The sequence below is a fragment of the Phyllostomus hastatus genome, unplaced genomic scaffold (genome assembly GCF_019186645.2).
Source record: "Phyllostomus hastatus isolate PE091 unplaced genomic scaffold, TTU_PhHast_1.1 phas_scaffold_200, whole genome shotgun sequence".
Taxonomy (NCBI): domain Eukaryota; kingdom Metazoa; phylum Chordata; class Mammalia; order Chiroptera; family Phyllostomidae; genus Phyllostomus; species Phyllostomus hastatus.
This window is the reverse complement of record NW_025334016.1, coordinates 11,293,388-11,314,139: the sequence shown is the minus strand read 5'-3', so window position 1 is coordinate 11,314,139 and position 20,752 is coordinate 11,293,388. Positions and strand designations below refer to the sequence as shown.

The 20,752-nt window shown below is 38.4% G+C and overlaps 1 protein-coding gene and 1 non-coding gene across 10 annotated transcripts in view; both read right to left on the bottom strand.

Moving 5' to 3' along the window:
- JADE3 (jade family PHD finger 3) overlaps window positions 1–20,752 on the bottom strand; it is a 137,901-nt gene that overhangs the window by 69,515 nt on the left and 47,634 nt on the right. Inside the window, exon 2 of one of the 9 annotated variants that reach the window (XM_045860625.1) lies at window positions 6,609–6,659. The exons of 7 other annotated variants lie outside the window; for them this stretch is intronic. The gene's annotated coding sequence lies outside the window, so the exon portion shown is untranslated. Of the gene's footprint in view, window positions 1–6,608; window positions 6,660–18,117; window positions 18,209–20,752 lie in introns of those variants that run through there. One more of the 9 variants, XM_045860623.1, reaches the window with a different exon arrangement.
- LOC123832864 lies at window positions 15,463–15,594 on the bottom strand. Its single transcript, XR_006788122.1, has one exon. It is a non-coding gene; the product is annotated as a small nucleolar RNA SNORA42/SNORA80 family (small nucleolar RNA).

The window sequence follows — 20,752 nt, the reverse complement described above, 5'->3', positions numbered from 1 at the left end:
CAAACTACACCCATTACTAATTAAGTTAGAATCTCTCTTTTCAAAGAACCAGCTTTTGAATTTATTGTTTTTCTCTATTGTTTTTGTTTTCAGTTACATTAACTTCTCTTTTCTTTATTATTTCCTTCTTCCAGCTGGCCCTGAGTTTTACTCTTTTTTCTATTTTCTTGAAGTAAAAGCTTAGATTATTCATTTGAGACCTTTCATTTATTCCTCATATAATCATTTAGTGCTATAAATTTTCCACTCAGCACTGATTTAGCTACATCCTACAAGTTTTGATGAGCTGTATTTTCATTTTCATTCAGGTCAACATATTTCTTTTTTATTTCCCTTAAGACTTCCTCCTTGATCCATGGACTAATGAAAAGTGTGTTATTCAGTTTCCAAGTGTTTGGAGACTTTCCTGCAGTCTGTTTTTGATTTCATTATGATCAGAGAATATACACTGTATGCTTTCAATTCTTTTGTATTTGTTGAGGTTTCTTTTTATGGCCTCGGATATGGTCTACCTTTGTTAATGTTACATGTGTACTTGAAAAGTAAATATAGTATGATGTTGAGTGGAGCATTCTATATGTCAATTAGATCAGTTGACTAGTGGTGATACTTCTTCTATATCCTTGCCAATTTTCTGTTTACTGCTTCTGTCAATTACTGAAAGAGGGGCATTAAAATCCCCAACGATAAATTGTGGGCTTGTCTATCTCTCAATTCAGTTATGTTGAGTTTTACCTTAGGTACTCTGAAGCTGTTATTTGGTGCATATACATTTGAGATTATTGTGTCTTCTGCATAATTTTCTTTGTTCTGATATCTAATTTATCTCACATTAGTATAGCCACTCAGCTTTCTTTTGACATTTGCATGGTATACCTTTTCCCACTGATTTACTTTTATTACATCAGAAATTTGTCTACTACATCTTGTCTGGAACAGGAAGTCTGCTCTATTTTTGTAATTCCTCTCTAAATATATATATATATATATATATCTCCTCAAAATCTATTTCAAAATAAAAAAATTATCTTAAAATAATTAACTTAAAAAGCATATGATAAAAAAGAACATTAAATTCATGTTCCTAACATATCTAGAAAGTATTAAATTGAGAAAAGAAAAAGATCAACTTGTAGACTTGTGAGATGTTCACTTACTGCACTATCCCAGATTAAGGAAACAAATAGGCTAAGAAATAGGTAAAACTTACAGGTCTGGGGACCTGGGGGTAATTGGGAGACTGACCCACCCCCCACCTGTGGGCCATCAGAAGGAAAGTCAGTTGGTCACAAGGATGTATCTATTTTTCCTTAAAAGGTAAGGATTATGATACCTGGTGCTTCTGCTTTTTCTTTGAGTGGGTAGCTGTTTTTACAATATACTTGCATTTTCCCTGTCTCAATTTTAGCTATTTTACTATTTATTAGCATTTTCAAAAGGTTAACAGAGAGAATTTAAAATGTATAACTTGAGTAGGAATAAAACTCATTAGTTATGCCACTTGTCAGTTCTGTAAAAGAAATGAGGGTAAGAAAGTTGGAAAGTACTGACTAAAATGTGGCTTTCTCAGAATTAGTTGAGTTCAGTCACTTGTACTGTTCATGCGTCAGTGACCCAGGGAAGCCAGACTTGGATACAGACAAGTAGTCATTTGAGACAAAACAACAAAAGGTTACCCCTGAATTGTTTTAAATGCTAATCAAAGGGATCACTGGAAGATCTAAGATGAGGACTAGAGAGCATAGATGGAAACTAATTATCTTCTCTTGACATGAGACCAAACTTCTATGTAAACTAAAAGCATCCCTACGGGAATAGGAATCAGAATAAAGAAAACATTTTTCTTCTCGATCTATTTCTCCTATCATCTTAGTGCTATTTTAATTATTCCAAGAAATGGTGTTTTACAAAAATGATGGACAGATAAAAATAAAACTCACTAAAATCTGAAATACTTGTTGTTGCTTTGTGTGGAAAGTGACTACCTTGTCAAAAATACCTGTGAACCCAGATCATGGTTGATTGTCATAGCGATGAACAGTTCCTGGACACTAAGCCTCAGTATTTTCTTAGTTGAGAACCTACAGTTTAAATTCAGCTTTCAAAATCAAAGACATAAATTAACTTGGCTCACTGATTTGATGAAACTACAGAGAGCTGCCAGGCAAGGCAGATCAGTTCCACAGAATAACATTCATTTATAATGCTTAAAACAACAGTGGGCAAACTGTTGATAATTGAACAGAAACTAAAACACTCAAAGACACTCACCAATACACCTTTCTACACAACTGACCAGAAAACAGCTAAACTCCACTTGACAGTGATAGGGAGCTCATTATCTAACACGGCATTCCATTCCAATTTTTAGACAGCTATAAACATAGAAATAACTTTATTTTTCTTTTTCAAAAATACTTTTTGTGCTATCTTCATTTTTCTTTCTTCCTTTTTTATTGACATGTATTTTTCCCTCTAACTGTTTTTTACAATACAAATTTTTTCAATTGCAGTTTACTTTGAATATTATTTTGCATTAGTTTCAGGTTTATGGCATATTTGTTAGACAATCATATACTTTACAAAGTGTTCCCCCTGATATTTCCAGTACCCAAGTGGCACCATACATAGTTAATACAGTATTATTGACTATGTGGCCTATGCTGTATTTTATATCCCCAAGACTATATTGTAACTACATATCTGTACTTCTTAAACCCTTCACCTTTTTCACCCAGCCCCCCAACCCTGTTCCCCTCTGGCAACCATCAGTCTGTTCTCTGTATCTATGAATCTATTTCTGTTTTGTTTGCTCATTTATATTGTTCTTTAGATTACACATGTAAGTGAAATAATATAGTATTTGTCTTTCTCTGCCCTATTTCACTTAGCATAATATCCTCTAGACCCATCCAGGTTGTTGTAAATGGTAAAATTTCATTTTATGGCTGAGTAATATTCCATTGTATATATGTACCATAGCTTGCTTACTGACTCATCTGTTGATGGTCACTTGGGTTGCTTCCCTATCTTGGCCATTGCAAATAATGTTGTAATAAACATAGGTGTGCATATATTCTTTTGAATCAGTGTTTTGGGTTTGAACAAATAATTTTCTATGAACAGAAAAAAAATCTGCCTTTTAACTTCCTAATTCTGCCTGTATACTAGATTTGTATCTATTAACATGTTCAAATCTCTCCCTACCTTTATTCACAAACTATCTCTTGACTCTACATTCTTATTCTCTATTTAATACCTAATCTGTTTCTTTCCCCTCTCTTTTAAACTCCTCAAGAAATAGTCTATAGCCCTGGCTGGTGTAGCTCAGCGGATTGAGTACGGGCCTGATAACCAAAGGGTCAGTGGTTTGATTCCCAGTCAGGACACATGCCTGGGTTGCAGGCCAGGTCCCCAGTTGGGGACATGTGAGGGGCAACCACACACTGATATTCCTCCCCCTCTCTTTCTCCTTCTCTATAAATAAATAAATAAATAAATAAATAAATAAATATCTTTAAAAATATATATTAAAAAAGAAATAGTCTATAGTCTGTCTTCCTTTTCTTGTTCTCAGTTGCTCCTCAACTGGCTTCTACCACACCAGAATTATGAAAAAAGTCACCAGTTTGTGCATATTTCCCAACTCTTATCTCTAAATACCTCTATGCTACACATGATATGCTTATCACTCCCTCCCACTATCCCTCTTCAAACAACTGCCTGGGTTTCCAAAGGCTTTTTCTGGATTTCCTGTTTTGCTCTCTAATATCTTTTTCTTCCTCTAACAATCTTATAAGTGATGGTATTTCTTCAAAGTGTCTTACTACACTACAGGTTTATGGCCCCCAGAATAGAGGGACATAGAAAGTGAGGGGGGAGAGAAAATAAAAGAAAAATATCCACCTCCCCCACTCCCAGTCAACCAGATACATTAACTTGGAGGATGATCAACACCAAGGCCATTATCTTCTCTTCTCCACTGGTTCTTCCTCCCTTCTACTACTCAGTTGGCACTCTCCTCTATGCAGTCATAAAATCTGGAAAAACCTCTTTTTGTTTTTAAAGATTTTATTTATTTATTTTTAGAGATATGGGAAGTGAGTGAGAAGAGAGAGAGAGAAACATCAGTGTGTGGTCTCCTGCGCCCACAAATATGAGTTACTAACAGATATGCTCTAGATTTTTAAAAAAAAATTGTAATGGATGTTACTCTTACTGTTTGAAATCTTTAAGCTTTAAGATCATTGTAAAATGATTCTCATTGGAGGCGAATTAATTTTCTGGTTGTTAATTCGGACAACTGTCATCACTTTGAAATTTTTGTCTGCAGGATAACCTTGGAGAAAATTAATTTCCTTCTTTCTTCATTCACCCTCTCTATTGAGAGCTGCTTCCTCCCAGGATTCTCAGTCCCATCCCATCAATAGGGAGAAAAGTTTAGATTCAGACAGTAAGCCAATAATACCTTTGTCTCTGGCCCTAAATCTCTCTGTCTGCTCTTCTGCTTGCCATTCTGAATAGGAGTAATATCTTTTTCTGTCTCTGTTCATGGGCAATCCTTGACTTCACACTGTCAGAGCTCATCTCCTCTATTTACTGAGTGTTTTGATCCTCATTATCTACAGAAATATAATTCCCAGCCATTCCTACCTTTTTCTGGCTGTGGATCCCAGCACAACAGTAACTAGAGGCCCATGACTAAAATTCTCCACTTACTGTTTGATCTGTTTCTGGTTCAGAGATTTGTTTTTCTTGATCACAGATATGTCTAATTTTTAATTTTATCAATTATCACTTTGTTTAGAAAGGAGACATAAGTTTAAAGTATGAAATTAGAGCCATCTTGATTCAGAAGCCTTTAGGTTTAAATTTTACAAGTACTATACAATCTTTTAGATCAGAGGTGAACAAACTATGGCCCCTAGGCCAAATGTAGCTCACTGCTTGTTTTTGGTATAGCTCATGAGTTAAGAATGGCTTTTACATTTTTAAGTAGTTGAAACAAATCGAAATAATAATATTTTTCTCACATGTAAAATTACATAAAATTCTTATTTGTCCATAGTTTTATTAGAATATAACCATGTGTATTAATTTAAGCTGTTCCAGATATCAACTGTTATATAACAAACCACTGTAAAACATAGTGGCATAAAGCAACCACCATTTTTTATCATCTCACAGATTCTTTTGGACAGGAATTCAGATAAAGCATGTCAAGGGTTGGTTGTTTTTTACTCCCAGACACCTGGGACCTCAGCTGGAAAGAACAGCTGGAATTATCTGGAGGCTTCTTCATTTATCTGGCACCTTTGACAGGGATGACCTGGCTTAGCAGAGACCATCTCTGGAAGGCCCACATGAGGCCTCTTTAGCCCAGGTGGCCTCAGCATAGTCAGACTTCTTACATAGCAGCCCAGGGGCTCTAGCATGAATGTTCTAATGAGCAATGCAGAAGTTGCACTGCCTTTTATGACTTAGCCTCAGAAGTCACGTTTCTATTGCATTGGTTGATATAGTCACAAGCCCACCCAGATTTAACTGGAAGGAGACATGCACCCTACCTCCTGATGAAAATAGTGTAAAAGAATCTACAGCTACATTTTAAACTTCCATTTATATGCTTCACATCATTTAGTAGCAAGGATCTGGAATTACTAGCTGATATCAGAGTATACCAGTTCTAAAGAAATTCAGCTTCACAAAAGGAATGCCATCAAGGCCCCGACTTATGAACAATTTTAGTACTTTCCTATTTGATTCTGATCAGTCTTTGACTCTGAACCTACAGAACGCATGCGTTTTTAAATGTTAAAGGAGTAACCAAAGCCTTTAAGAAGAGTAATCTATGTCTGTATAATAGATAGTAAAAATGACCCTAATTCTTCACCCTTTCTTTATGCCCTTTCAAGGTGATGTTGAAGCCCCTTCCCACTCCTTAGATCTGGACTGGCTTTGTGACTTGCTTAGAGCAACAGAATGTAACAGAGGTGATGGTATATTCACACATTTCTGAGCCTAGGACTCAAGGGGCCTTGCTACTTCTACTCAGTCTTAGAAACCTGCTAAGCTACCATGAAAAAAAGCCTGGACTAGTCTGCTGCAGGGTATGAGATGTATAGCCCAGTGCTCCTTATCCTTACCACTGCACCAGCTGACAGCCAGTCAGCTTCAAAAGCAGAGCTCTCTGCTGACCTGTAGTTGGTCATAGGCAATAAGGAAGACCAGCTAAGAACAGCAGAACCACTCAGTTGAACCTAGCCCAAATGGTCGACTTGCAGAATAATAACCAATAAATAATTATTATTTTGAGACACTAACTTTTGAAGTGGCTAAAATATATGGCAACAATTAGCTGATAGAATTTAGAAGTCAGTTTTTAACTATAGAATGGAAATTTCATCACACACTTCAGTCCTACTACACTGAATCACTTTAGAGATTGAATAATTCTCCAAAGCAGGCAGTACTGCTGGGCTCCACTGAGAGAACACTCTACTTAATGGCAAGGTCACAGAGGGAGTCAAATACCTGATTTCAATGAGGAAAACTGTAATAGCAGCCATACAGATAGCTAATGTCACTCTGCAAGTTTCTCATCCTACCTGATGCCAAGGCAGCTGTAGGTACCTCCTTAGAGGAGAGGTGAGTGGCACCTGTTAATCAGAGGTTAGCTAGTTAATTAGAATTTAGAGTAGCACATCCCACACCCCTGAAACCTCACCTGAAGGGAATTTAACATTGCTATTAGAATCCCTATTCATTTAGTTATAACCCCCAACCTCTTTATTTATACCAGTGTTACCCTTCAGTGTACTCCAGTAAATACAGATCAGATACCAACTCAAAAGATTAATTACATACATGTAACTATGAAGTAATTAAAACACACACACACACACCCTAGAATTCACAAATCTAATTATGATTTCAAAGAGACATGCTGAGGTAGCAAATGTTTTTGAACAATGTAATTTCTCAAAATACTCAACATTTTTTTGTTTGAATTTTTCCTGTTACCTTGGCATATCATATTTCTTTGATATGGTCAACGGAAGCCATTTTTTCCTTTGATAGTGAATTTAATTTTTGGAAACAGTCAAATGTTACTAAAAGTTCACTCAAGTGAATGCAGTTGAGATGTGTAAAACCAGTTTTAATCAGTAATAAGCTGGGAAAATAAATTACAAAGCCGATTTGTAATTCCTAGTCTACTGTCATTAGCTGGCAGGTTAAAACTCTAAAAGCACAAAATCCTTCAATGGCTCCCTACTGTTGACAGCACAAATTCTAAACTTGTAGACCTAGTATCCACAGCTCACATTTTCAGTCTTAGTTCCCTTGCATAGTCTCTTCTCTAGGGAAGCAGAGTCCCTCATTGCTTCCTACTGACTTTCTTGCATGCATGCATCTGTTCACACTCCTCCCCTTGAGTGCCCTTTACGCCCATGTCATCTGTCTCTGTACCCGATACAGTGCCCCAAACTGTACATGACTCAAATACTTATTGAATGAATGATGAAGTGAATAATCAATTCCTCCAGTGGCTTATAAAATAGTTCTGAAGGTAATTTAAAAAATGAGAGCTCCAAAAACATTCTGAGCAAGGAAATAAGTAGCTAGTCTCTAAAATGCATTTTGAGGATGAAGTTATGAAATGCTGGAACAGCAACTAATATGTAGTCATATCTAAAGATTCCCTAAGAAAACAAATACCATATGATCTCACCTATAAGTGGAACCTAATCAACAAAACAAACAAGCAAGCAAAATATAACAAGAGACAGTGAAATTAAGAACAAACTGACAGTAACCAGAGGGGAGGTGGGAGGGGAGAAAGTGGGGAAAGGGGGGGGCTTTCAGGAACACGAATAAAGGACACATGGATAAAACCAAAGGGGGGTAGGATTGAGGGTGGGAGGTGGGGATATCCGGGGTTGGGGGGAGTGGTAGGGGGAAAATGGAGACAACTGTACTTGAACAACAATAAAAAAAGGAAAGAAAACCTAGTGAATCAGGTACTGAGCTGGAATAAACTAAAAATTCCAAGTAACTTGTCTAATCAGACCATAGATCACAATGGCACAGATGTCATTGTATTTATTTTTTACCTTTTTTAATCCTCACCCAAGGAAGTTTGTGTGTGTGTGTGTGTGTGTGTGTGTGTGTAAATTATTGATTTTAGAGAGAGGAAGGGAGAGAGAAACACTGATGGGAGAGAGAAACATCAGTTGGTTGCCTTCTGTACACAACCCAATCAGGGATCAAATCTGCAACCTAGGCATGTACTCTGACCAGGGATCAAATCCACAACCTTTTGTGACAATGCTCCAACCAACTGAGCAACCTGGCCAGGGCACAATGCGATTGTATGTAAGATAGCAGGGCTTAGGGTTTGGATTTCATTGGAATTCTCTCTCAAGAATACCCAAGTTAAAAACAAATACTACTTTTAGATACATACTTAGAAGTGAGATTGCTGGATCATATGGTAATTTTGTTTTGAATTTTTTTTTGAGAATCTCCATACTGTTTTCTACGGTGGCCATATCACTTTACATTTCTACCAACAGTGTACAAGATTGCTAATTTCTCCACATTCTCACCAACACTTACCTTTTTTTATTTTACACATATAACAGCCATCCTAACAGGCATGAGGTGGTATTTCATTGTGGTTTTGGTTTGCATTTCCCTGATGATTAGTGATGTTGAACACCTTTGCATATATCTGTTGGCAATTTTACATACACACACACACACACACATACACACACACAAAAGAACTGAAGTTAGGGTCTTGAGGATGGCAGCTAAGGTGGGGTGGGGGGAGGTTAGGGGGTAGAGGGACTGAGCAAAAAGGAAAAAGGACTCATGGACATGGACAACACTGTGGTGATTACAGGGGGAGGGGGATATAAGGGTATTAAATGGTGATGGAAAAATACAGTAAAAAAGATATGGAAACTCAAATGTGCATTGACAAATGGATGAATAAATACAATGTGGTATACATATACAATGGAATGTTACTCAGACCTAAAAACTGTAATCCTGGAGGACATTAAAATCCTGGAGGACATTATGCTGCATAATGTCCTCCAGGATTATGTCAAGGACAAATACTGCATAATTCCACTTATATGAAGTATCTAAAATAGTCAAACTCATAGAAGCAGAGAGAAGAATGGTGGATGCCAGGGGCTGGAAAGAAGAAAATAGGGAATTTTCATTCACTAAGTATATAAAATTTCAGTTATAGAAGATGAATACATTCTAGAAATCTGTTGTACAACATACTGCCTATTAATGATACTGTAGTGTGCACTTAAAAACGTAAGAGGGTAGAGCTCATGTTAGGTGTTCTTATCACAAAAAAGAGGCATAGGAAACTTTTGGAGGTAATAGATATGTCTATAACCTTGATTGTGGTGATGGTTTCACAGGTATATCCATATGTCCAAACTAAAAAAAAATTATACATTGAATATGTGTGGTTTTTGTGTATCTCAATAGAGCTGCTAAAAAACACACCAGTATGGTAAGTGATATATACATATAATAAATTATTACAAAGAATAAAGACTTTTGCTCTGGCTGGTGTGACTCAGTGGATTGAGCGGTGGCCTACGAACCAAAGGGTCACGAGATTGATTCCCAGTTAGGGCACACGCCTGGGTTGTGGGCCAGGTCAGGTCTCCAGTAGGGGGTGTGCCAGAGGTAACCACACATTGATTTTTTCTCCCACCCTTCCCCTCTGTCTAAAATAAATAAATAAAATCTTTAAAAAAATAAAGACTTTCTAAGAACTAAAGATATCCTTCACCTGCTGATGAAGTTTAGCTCAATACAATAGTAAACAGAGTATTTTCAAAGCATGTGTATAGTAAAATTAGTTCACATTAGGTTAAACCATATGAAATTGCCATTGTTGCAGGTCAAAATATTTGAGCAGCAGCAATTTCATATGGTTCAACCTAATACTGCAGGATTTTGCTGGTAAACAAAATCCTTTGCTTCTTTCCCTTTGTTTCCAAAGCCCTCACACACTCTGGAAAACCTTAATTCCTATATGCTTTTGAAGACTTAAAATAAAGAAAGACACAAAGCCTTACCTCTACATACATTATTTCTTAGTTCAAAACACCTAGTTTCCTTTAGGAGTTGTATTCCACTCACTAGACTCAAGGTAATTGTCCTGTGAGTCTCCCAGTGGGGGGTATTAGATCTCTCCACCTACATCTCAAATTTCTAGGTCAGATCTGAGCACCCTCTGCCCATGTTCCATTTGCACACTGCAAATAGGCCATCACACCCAGGATTCCTGAATGTTGTTTAATACAAGAAGAGGCTGTTGAAAAAGAGGTGTCTGATGATCATTATGATCAGCATGGGCTTGGTTTTGGTGGGGGGTGGGGCTTAATTTTATTCTTACTTCCTCTGTTTTTCCTGCCCCAGAGTTGCAGCCAACTGGCCAGACTATCATCTCTAGGTCTCTTGTTGGTCCACGCAGGAGAAATCTCATAGACAGGATTTCTAATCCTGCATGTGTGGCTATAGTGGTAAGTCAGTTTCCCTCTGTCTTCCTGGGCAGCCTCAACAAGACCCAAAGAGGAGGCGCAGGTGCTGCGATTAACTGGCATACTCCCAGGCCACAGTCAACACCACATGCTTAGAACAGAGGCTCAATTTTAATCCATCTGAGACACCATTTCAGGAATCAGCCAATATACAGACATGTAATCAATGTAATGCTTTTGTGTGCTCATGTGGGTCTTGAACTGGTAAGTTTTCTGCATTAAAATTTTTAGAATTTTCTGCATAAAATTTTAAGAATTACCCAAGACAAGTATAAATGCAATCTTTTTTATGGTAAATGTTATTTCATGAGAAACACTGAATACATAATTTCAGCTTCAATGGTCAGGAGATCCTGTGCTTTCAAGTTCACTGTTAGAAATAAATGCAAAACGGTGACAGCAAAACTCTATCATCCCACCTCTCTTCCCTCAATATGGATAATTTCCTCTTTCAAAGGTTTTGTAAATAAGACCTTTCGTCCAGTGTGTTTTAAATAACTGATTTTTTTCTTTTCCACAAGAAGATTATTGAAGGGTTTAATTAAGTTTTCCCCTAGGAAACATCAATCTTGACATACAAAGAAAGACAAACTGATGGCAGATTGTAGAAGTAGGAATATTTCATTTTTACAAAATGAAAAACTGTAAAAATTAAAAGTACAAAAATTACCCTTAAGCTATTAATATGCAGTGATTTGAAATACGAGCAATCCATAAGAAACTGGTAAAAAGTTTTCTGTGTATTTACTGTTTTTCCTGGGTTCTGAATTCAGAACCCCACATTCCTACTTTGACAGTTGACAACATCACAACCATGTAGAAATAACTGAGAGGATTCTACTGCAGATAGTATAAGTGATGCATGCTTTTGCATGACTTGTATCAGAGGTAAAGCTGAAAAGGAACTCAGTCTCACATATTCACTCTTACTGGACCCATGGAAGAACTCAATAATAAAGATTTCATGAAGGAACCTGGGCTGGAATTTGGAAAACCTGGGTGTTAGATCAAATTATTAGTCTGTTACCACACAATTTTTTAAAAAATATATTTTACTGATTATGCTATTATAGTTGTCCCACCATACTATTTTTATTATCATGGTTTTGTAGTAAATTTGAATCTGGTAAAGCAAAGTCTCCCCACAATTTTTTAAAGTTTTTTTCTGATTGTGATACTCCTTAGTGTAAAACCCTTCCATTGCTCCCCAGTGCTCACAGATTCCCTTGTGGGTCCCTGTAGGACTGTACTTTAGTAGAGTACAGAGTACACTTTAGGGCAAAAGCTGACTACTCAAAAGTAGAGGAGAGTCAGTGCACCACCAAAGTCCCTTTCTCTGCCCTGGTTCCTCACCAGGTTCATGCTTTCCTTTGAGTAAGTGTTGAACAAATATTTAACAATGGTTATGCAAGGGTGCTGTGACAGAGGTCCCCAAGACCACTCCAAGTTCTGTGATTCACTAGAACTCACAGAACTCAGCATATACTCATATTCATGGCTATGATTTATTATAGTAAAAAGATACAAATCAAAATCAGCAAAGGGAAAAGGAACATGGGATGAAATACAGGGAGACCAGGCACAAGCTTCCAAAAGACCTCTCCCAGTGGAGTTACACATGATGCACTTAATTTACCCAGCAACGAGTTGTGACAACACATGCGAAATGTGGTCTCTTAGGGAAACTCATTAGGGACTCAGTGCCCACTATTTTTGATTGGATTCTGGTCATATAGGTACCCTCTGATTGGCAAATACCAAAATTCTAGATTCCAAGAAGAAAAGCAGGTGTTTAGTAAAAAGCATATTGTTTGTATAAACAGTTCAGGCACAATGACCCACCATTATCAGTTCTGGGAATGGTGGGAACCCTCTTGAAAATGAATTTCCCAGATGCCAGCCAAGGGGCAACCTTGTAAGCAGGCCTTTCAAAGTTAGGCCTGCTTGACCATAGGGGAGAGGGGAAAGGGGAGGGAATTTCAGGGGAAAAGGGAAAGGGTTTGCAGGAACAAGTATAAAGGACACTTGGACAATAACAAGGGGGGTGGAGTGGAAAAGGGAGGAGGGGGAGGGCTGGGGGATGGGCTGGGATGGGGTAAAAGGCAGAAAACTGTACTTGAACAATTAAAATAAAAAATACTTGATCAGTAAATAAATACACAAATGAATAAAAACAACAACAACAAAAAAAAACAAAGTCAGGCCTGCTATGCTAACACTTTTTTGTACAGATACCAATCATTAGACTAGCTGGGCACCAACTAGTTCCGCTCAGATCTGGATGGGATAAACAAAACCATGAGAGTTCTGAGTAGGGTAGTAAGGGAGCAGGAATGAAGAAACACCCACCTTCTCCCAGTGGTAGGAGAAAGGGGCCACGAGGACTACTTCTTGGGAGAGAGGCAATGCCTGAACCAGGTCTGAACACGAGACAGATATTGTGGTGCCTATATTTAAATCCCAACTGAGTGGTGATCCTGGCAACATAATTAACTAGACTAAACTATATCTCAGGAAGTGAGTTACCCACATGGACCAGGGCTATTAATCACTTTGATTCCTGTATGGCTCCTAAACCTCTCACAGCCATGTGGCCTTGCTAGTAAAGTAGGTTGGCATCTACTTCTCCAGCCCCACCTGTGCCTCTATGCCACTTCAGTCTCTGCAATCCAACCATCCTGGTCTTTTTTTCAGTGTCTGGAATATGTTCCTTTCTACCTCCAAACCTCTGTACAATATTTACAATATTATTCCACCTCCATCCCCGCTCTTGATTGCTCATCACCACTCTTCCTACTTCACATAGCTAACTCCTAGTCATGTCAGATTTCAATTCAAACAACACGTCCTCAGGGCAGCCTTCCCACACCTTCCCCAGAGTAGCTCAGAACCCCTGTCATTTACTTTCTAGCATCAGTAACTTTTCCTTTATCACTGTGGGCATATTAAAGTCCATTTTTCATACTTACACATTTTTAAGAAGGCAACAGCTGTGCCTGTGTTGTTCATGTGATAACCCCTGAGCCTAACATGGTACCTGTCACATAGTAAGCACTCAGTAAATGCATTAAGAGAAGAATGAATGAGGGCTCACTCTCAGTCCATGTGGTCTGGATGAGGGCAATCTCTGCCTTCCCAACACATACACACATCTGGGTTTAAGGCACATGACCTAGGCTAGTCAACCAAGGATTTTGACAGAATTACTGAAAAAGAGGCACTGCATCTGCTGCATATATCCTGCCTGAGAGCAAAACTAACTTGAACGGAAGCAAAGATGAGAGAAGGAGATTTAGGGCTGCAATGTGTGTGAGGATGTAGCTATTCCTAAAGGTAGCAGTCCTTGGGATATTAATTTACCAATATACTTTCTTTTTATTTTTCAGATTAATTAGAATTGGGGCCCTGACACATGTAATTAAGAATTCAAATACAAATATAGTAACTGGAATTAGACATGTAGTTGGTCCCAAAGAACAACAGAAAGACCATTAGCAAGCTGAACTTGTAAAGACCTAAGCTACTGGCCTAGGGAGTCCTTACAGTTTCTGGAACCATGAATAGGTTTGGTCTGGTGCACGGAGAAAAGATACCCTGGCTGGGAGGACAGCAGAGGCATTATGGCGGGTCATAATTCTAGAAACCACCTTGTTCTCCTCCTCAGGGCTAAAAGGCTATCTGCATCTATAAGAGCAGAATCACTACATCTCATCTATGAAAACTCTTAGGATCCAGACCTCCCAACAGACTGGAGAAAGGCAAAAATCTCCCTTATTTTCAAACACATAGATTAAAATAATTACAAATGAAGAGCTTGGCTCTCCAAACTAAATTCTAGACCAGATTAATAAAGCATTGATTGGATAAGCACTTGAAAAAGAAAAAATAGTCACTAGCAGCCAGCACAGGCTCTTCAAAATCACACCCAACTTACCCCAGATTCCTTTCTGTTACAGTCACTTGAATCACTTATTGAGATAACTCTTTATAGGTACAGTGTATGTGGAGGCAGCTGACAAAGGCTTTAAGGATTTTCCAGTTGATAAGATGAAGAATCCAGGCTTCAGGAAGATAAACCTGAAAGGTGTATTGTGATGGGGCACAGAGCTATGCCCTTGGCCCTGTGCTGATCAAAACTTAGGGTTATTACCTAGGAGTAACATTCATCAGAGAAAAGGGGAGAGTTCAAAAGCTGATATGATAAGCAAAAACAAAGTTAAATTTAGCTAGAACATATGTAAAGCCCCTGCAATTTTTAAAACCGTTTCCTAAATAAAGGATGAGAGAAGTTGAGTTTTTGATGCCAACAAATACCACAGGGTGATAGAGTGGCTTGGGCTGAATTTGGAAACATATTTACCTCAATTGGACAACTGGACAAAACCAAGTTCCAACCTGAGTATTGAGAAACAATGACCAACAAAAGGGAATCCAGGGAGGGAATCCAGATTAGAAAAAGGTTTTGGAATCATGCCACACAAATGACAGTTGAAAGGGTAAGAATGAAATTTGGTATAGCAACTTTGGATAGTAAAGACAGAATCCTACAAAACTGAAAACAACCATACCCTGTGACTTAGCAATCCTATTCCTAGATATATATTTTGGAGAAATTCTCACAAATTCACACAATTACCAAAATAGAACTGTTTATAAAATCAAAATTTGGCCCTGGCTGGTGTAGCTCAGTGAATTGAGCACAGGCCTGTGAACCAAAGGACTGCTGGTTCAATTCCCAGTCAGGGCACATGCCTGGGTTGTAGGCCAGGTCCCCAAGTAGGGGGCACACAAGAGGCAACAACACATTGATGTTTAGTTCCTTCTCTTTCTTCCTCCCTCCCCCTCTCTAAAAATAAATAAATAAAAATCTTTTTTTCCCCACTGTTCAGCCTGCTTCAGTGCCTGCAGCCCACAAGCAGAGGCCAGGCAATGGTTCCGAGTCAGGGTGCTCTGGCATGGGGCACTATGAGAGACCCAGGGGGATGGGCCTGCCATAAATCCAAGCCCATGCATAATAAAAATCTTTTTTTTTAAATCAAAATTTGCGAAGTACTTACGCCCTTGTAAATAGGAGAATGGCTAGGCAGAATAAGGTCTATTTACACTCTGGGATACTTTGCAGCAGTGAAAACAATGATATAGGTCTACTTATCAATCAGAATGGGCTAAGTTTGCCAAAGTAACAAAAGGAACCTAAAATTTCAGTGGCTTAACAATCAAAGTCTATTTATTCCTTATGTTACATGTTTAAAGTGAGTTGGTACAAAAGTCCAATGTACTTATTTTCAGATCCAGGCTGACAGAGATCCCATCTCTATTTGCCAGAGGAACAAAATGGGGTAAACTTCAGGCTGGCTCTTAAAAATTCCATTTGGAAGTACAACTATTACTTTTGTTGACATTTCAGTGAACAAAGCAAGTCACACGGCCATACCTAACTTCAAAAGGGGAAGGGACTAGGTACAATCCAACCATATGCCCAGATAGCAAACAGCCAACAATATTAGTTATATATTGATATAATGACTAATACAATATTATAGTGTGGAAAGATTAATATAAAACATGAAAAGATCTAAGACATTTTGCTGTGTGTACAAAATATGTACACACATTCATAATGCCACCATTTATATATGTTAAAACACAGATTGAAAACAAATCTGTATGTTGTTTATATATATCCACATAAGCATGAAATTGAGGAAGGAGGAAGATGACACCACAAGAGGTGATCAAGAGGGGAAATAACCATTTCTGTAATGTTTTAATTCCTTTAAGAAAATATGACAAATTCTTAATTGTTGATAATCCTGGCTATAAAGAATCTGAGTGTTCATTACATTACTCTTTGAATTTTTCTATTAAAATCATTGAAATGAGCTGTTTAAAGAACCAGGAATTTCTTAGCTTGAGAATACAACAGATGGGAGAATGGGGAATGAAAAGTAGGAAAGTAGATGGCTTTAACTATTTTGGACAAAGGAGGATTACTCTGTGTGGCTATGGAGGGGGGAGCTGGGAATAGTGGTGAGAATTCCAGGAAGGCCAGATATTGGCTTGGGAATAAGGAGTGACCTATGATGAAAAGATGAGTGAGCAGCCTCAAAAACGTGTGGATGAAAAAAATTCTTTGGGGGGAAAAGCGGTCAAGAGTCGGACAACTGCCTGTCTGACAAAGTATTGTGAAGAAGATTTCTGCACAGGGAAGATATGTAGATTTTGTGATTTCCAGGGTCTAATTCTCAGGTTCCATCAACCTTGGATCAGAGCCTCTCAGTTTAGAGCTCACAGGTTCTGGGAAATGCAACAGTTATCCCAAGACAAGTTTTTAAAAATATGCAACAATCTGAATTCGACAAAGCCTTTAATGGTGTTACCTGGGAATATTTCACAATCAATAAGGAATAATTCATTTAATTGGGACTCAAAATTATTAAAGCCAGGGGTTTACAAGCATTATACTGACCTTGAATAAAGTTAACTCTAATTCTCAAGCTTTGGTCGAATGTGTGCACATAATTAAATCAGTATTATTTGTAGAACTGTTGCCTATTTAATCACTATTTCTGTGACTTGTTATTCTCCCAATACCAAAGTCAAACTGCTCTCATAGCTAAAGAGATCTCCACAGAAGCATCCCACTGAAATAAAGATTACTTTTTAAAGTGAAAGAGTAAGAATAATGAGTGTGTTTCCTTTTTAACAAGTCATTCTGGCTACTGCCAGAAGAAAAAAAAAAGTTTTAGCAGTGGAAAACAAGTATCATTAACCTGTCCTTGTGCGAGGAGGGCCAGTCTGACATAAAAACAGTGGGGTCAGAACTCAGGCAGCTCCCTGTTGCTGTCCTGCTGCCAGCCAAGAAAATAATGGATTTCAGTGGTAGTTAAAGAGACAACATACTGTACCTGAGGACATTCTTTCCAAAGGTACCGTATCTTTTGTACCAACAGGTATTTATCTGCACATAGCTATATGTCCAGACAATTATGAGTTAAGCAGCCTTTATGTGCCTGGAACCTCATGGATCTGAACAGACACCTGGGAAACCCACTGTGATTTTTAAGGAATGTATGTTTCCACCATAAAAAAGAGTGAAAGCATGCTGCAACATAAAAACATGTGCTCTGTCCACGTGTTTTTGCCTGTTTAGGACTTCCTTCCAGCAGTGATTCTGTACCATGTAACTAATGATAGGAAATATCTGCAAAAAGTAACTGTTATTTAGTAGTTTCTTCCTATTAAATTTCATGATTAACAAACAAAACCAAATATAATGAAACCAAAAAACAGCTTAGAAGGCTCTGATATACTCCCAAGTTAATGAGATTAGTGTGGCTTGAATGCTACTTTCTTTCTAGACCTATATTCCTATCTATGCTGGAGCTTCATCTGGTCTGGCCCCACAATCACCAGAAATGCTGTATGAGAGAAAAAGCCCTAATATCTTAGAAAAACAACCAGCTAGACCACCACAATGACTTGTAGAGACTCGGGTCTGGCCCTAATGTAAGAGCAGAAGCTGATTACTCACCCCCAACTTCTCCAGTCTAGCTTTTCCATCCTCCAAATGCAAGCATGTAAATCCTAAGATGTCACAGGGCAGTGTATTTATCCTTGGAAGACAGAGTCTGGTGATAAAATGCAAGACTGCAATGTTAGGAAGGACAAAGGTGGAGGAAACCACAAACAAAAAGAGAAGGGAGGAGGACAAAGTCCTGGAGGGCAAAGGTTATTGGAAAACAGCAGGACAGAAGTTAAGAGAATGTGACACAGAGAGAGCAAGAGACAGGGCCAAGGAAAATAACAAGGTCAACAGTATGCTGCATAAGGACAAAGAACTGTGCTTCTGGATGGGATTACCACCCATGCCTTAAGAAAAGTGTCTTTGTTTTTCAGGAGGTCATTATATATTCTGCCAATAGTGTAGCTCCTATGCTTACCCTTAAAAACTTATGTCCACTTAACAACGAACACTGCATCTCTGAAACTATTATTTCTGAGATATAAAAACTTTAGGTAGGGGGAGAATCCAAAACATCACTTAAAATATTAGTTAACACTTCTTGTTCTAGGTACTTAAGAGTTCTGGTCCAGGTAAGAGGCAATACACATACTAACCTTTCTGTCCACTGAATGCAACTACAAAATCTGTACAAGATGAATGAGCAGCTATTAGAAAAATGTTTAAAGTATATATCAGCAGGTGGGTCAGGGAAGAATACCAAAATGCCAAATATAGCTAACTAGTGATGACTTTACTACTTTTTTTCCTCTTGTATTTTCTGGCCTGAACTCAACACAACAAAACCTGAAAGTGCTGTGGTTAGAGCACATGTTCTGGCTGAAGATGCTGTTTTTGGAACCAGGAACTACTAAAACTCAAAGAGAAGGGGTGGGGGGAATCCCCTGGGTTTTTCTCTCATTTTTCTCCCCTTTCTTATGCCCAGAAAATCCTATGATAGAGGCTGTAGCAGCAGCAATAAAATTGACTGGCAGAGGGAGAATAACTCTCCAGGGAGAGGAACTTTCATTCTATTAGGCAGAGCTATAGCTCCAAAAGGGCAAATCCAAACCCCACTGTATATTTTTCCTTACTTTCTCTCTTTGCCTGCCCCATGTGCTCCAGAGGTAGTGTACTGTGAAAGTGAATTGTTTTTGACTGTAAGATTGAAAAGGAAAGCTCTAGGAAACCAGAAAGTATCATGAAAATGACAGAAAGGGAAGAGCTCAGGAAAGCAAACCTATAAAGCTGCTTATGAACAACTTGTATCACCCTCCTCCTGTGCATGTGTGGATTTGATCCTAATAAGCATGTCAAAGACTTTGAGGACTAAGCTAACAGACTAACACTCAGGTCCCATACTGACCAGTGGGTGTCATACATGGGACAGATCCAAAAAGCACTGCAAAAGTAATTAATACTGAACTGACATTGGAACTATAGCCCACAGAAAGAGAGTTGGAATTTGCAGTCTGAGCCTAACCAGGTCAACTGACTGTTAAAACAAATATATCAATGCTCTCCATTAAATTTACACAAGATTCAGAGTCTAATAACACAAATATTCAAAATGTCCAGGATAAAACCCAAAATTACTCAGTATACAAAGAAGCACAAAAACACCAACTCACATGGGAGAAGACAATCAACAGATGCCAACAATGAGATGACACAAATGTTGAAATTATCTAACAAATATGTTAAAGCGGCTATTATAAAAATGCTGAAAAGAGTAATCACCAACACTTCTGGCCAAGATGGAGGCATAGGTAGATATACTTTGCCTCCTTGCACAACCAAAAGAAGGACAACAAATCTAAAAACAAAAAATAACCTGAACTGCCAGAAATTGAACTGTATGGAAATCCAAAAACCAAGTTGTTGAGGAAATATTCATTCAGACTGGTAGGAGGGATGGAGAGGATGAATGGCAAGGCAATGGCTAGCAGACCTGAGTGGTTCCATATGTGAGTGCAGATGAACCAGGAGAACAACTGGGGAGCAAGACAGATTGCACAACCCAGGGATCCAGCATGGGAAAAGAAAGCCTCAAAACCTCTGGGTGTAAAAATCTGTGGGGGTTGCAGTGGCAGAAGAAAGTTCCAGCTTCAGAGGAGAGTTAGTTGGAGACATGCACAGGGTCCTATAACATACGCAAACCCACCCAACCGGGAATCAGCACCAGAAGGGCCCATTTTGTGTGAGGGTGGTGGGAGAAGTGACTGAAAACTCGACGAGAGCTAAGTAAGCAGCATTGTTCCCTCTGACCCCTCCCCCACAGACAGCACCACAAATTAGCAACTTGGGTTGCCCCAATCTGGCAAATACCTAAGGCTAGTAGCAGGTTCTCAGAGACAAAGAAATATGGCCCAAATGAAAGAACAGATCAAAACTCCAAAAACAGAACTAAGTAACAAAGAGATAGCCAACCTATCAGATGCAGAGTTCAAAACATTGATATCAGGATGCTCACAGACTTGGCTGAGTATGGTCACAAAATAAAGGAAAAAGTGAAGGCTCTCTAAAATGAAATAAAGAAAAATGTACAGGGATCCAACAGTGAAGGGAAGGAAATCGGGACTCAAATCAATGATTTGGAGTAGAAGGAAGAAATAAACATGCAACTGGAAAAGAATAAAGAAACAAGAATTAAAAAAAGTGAGAG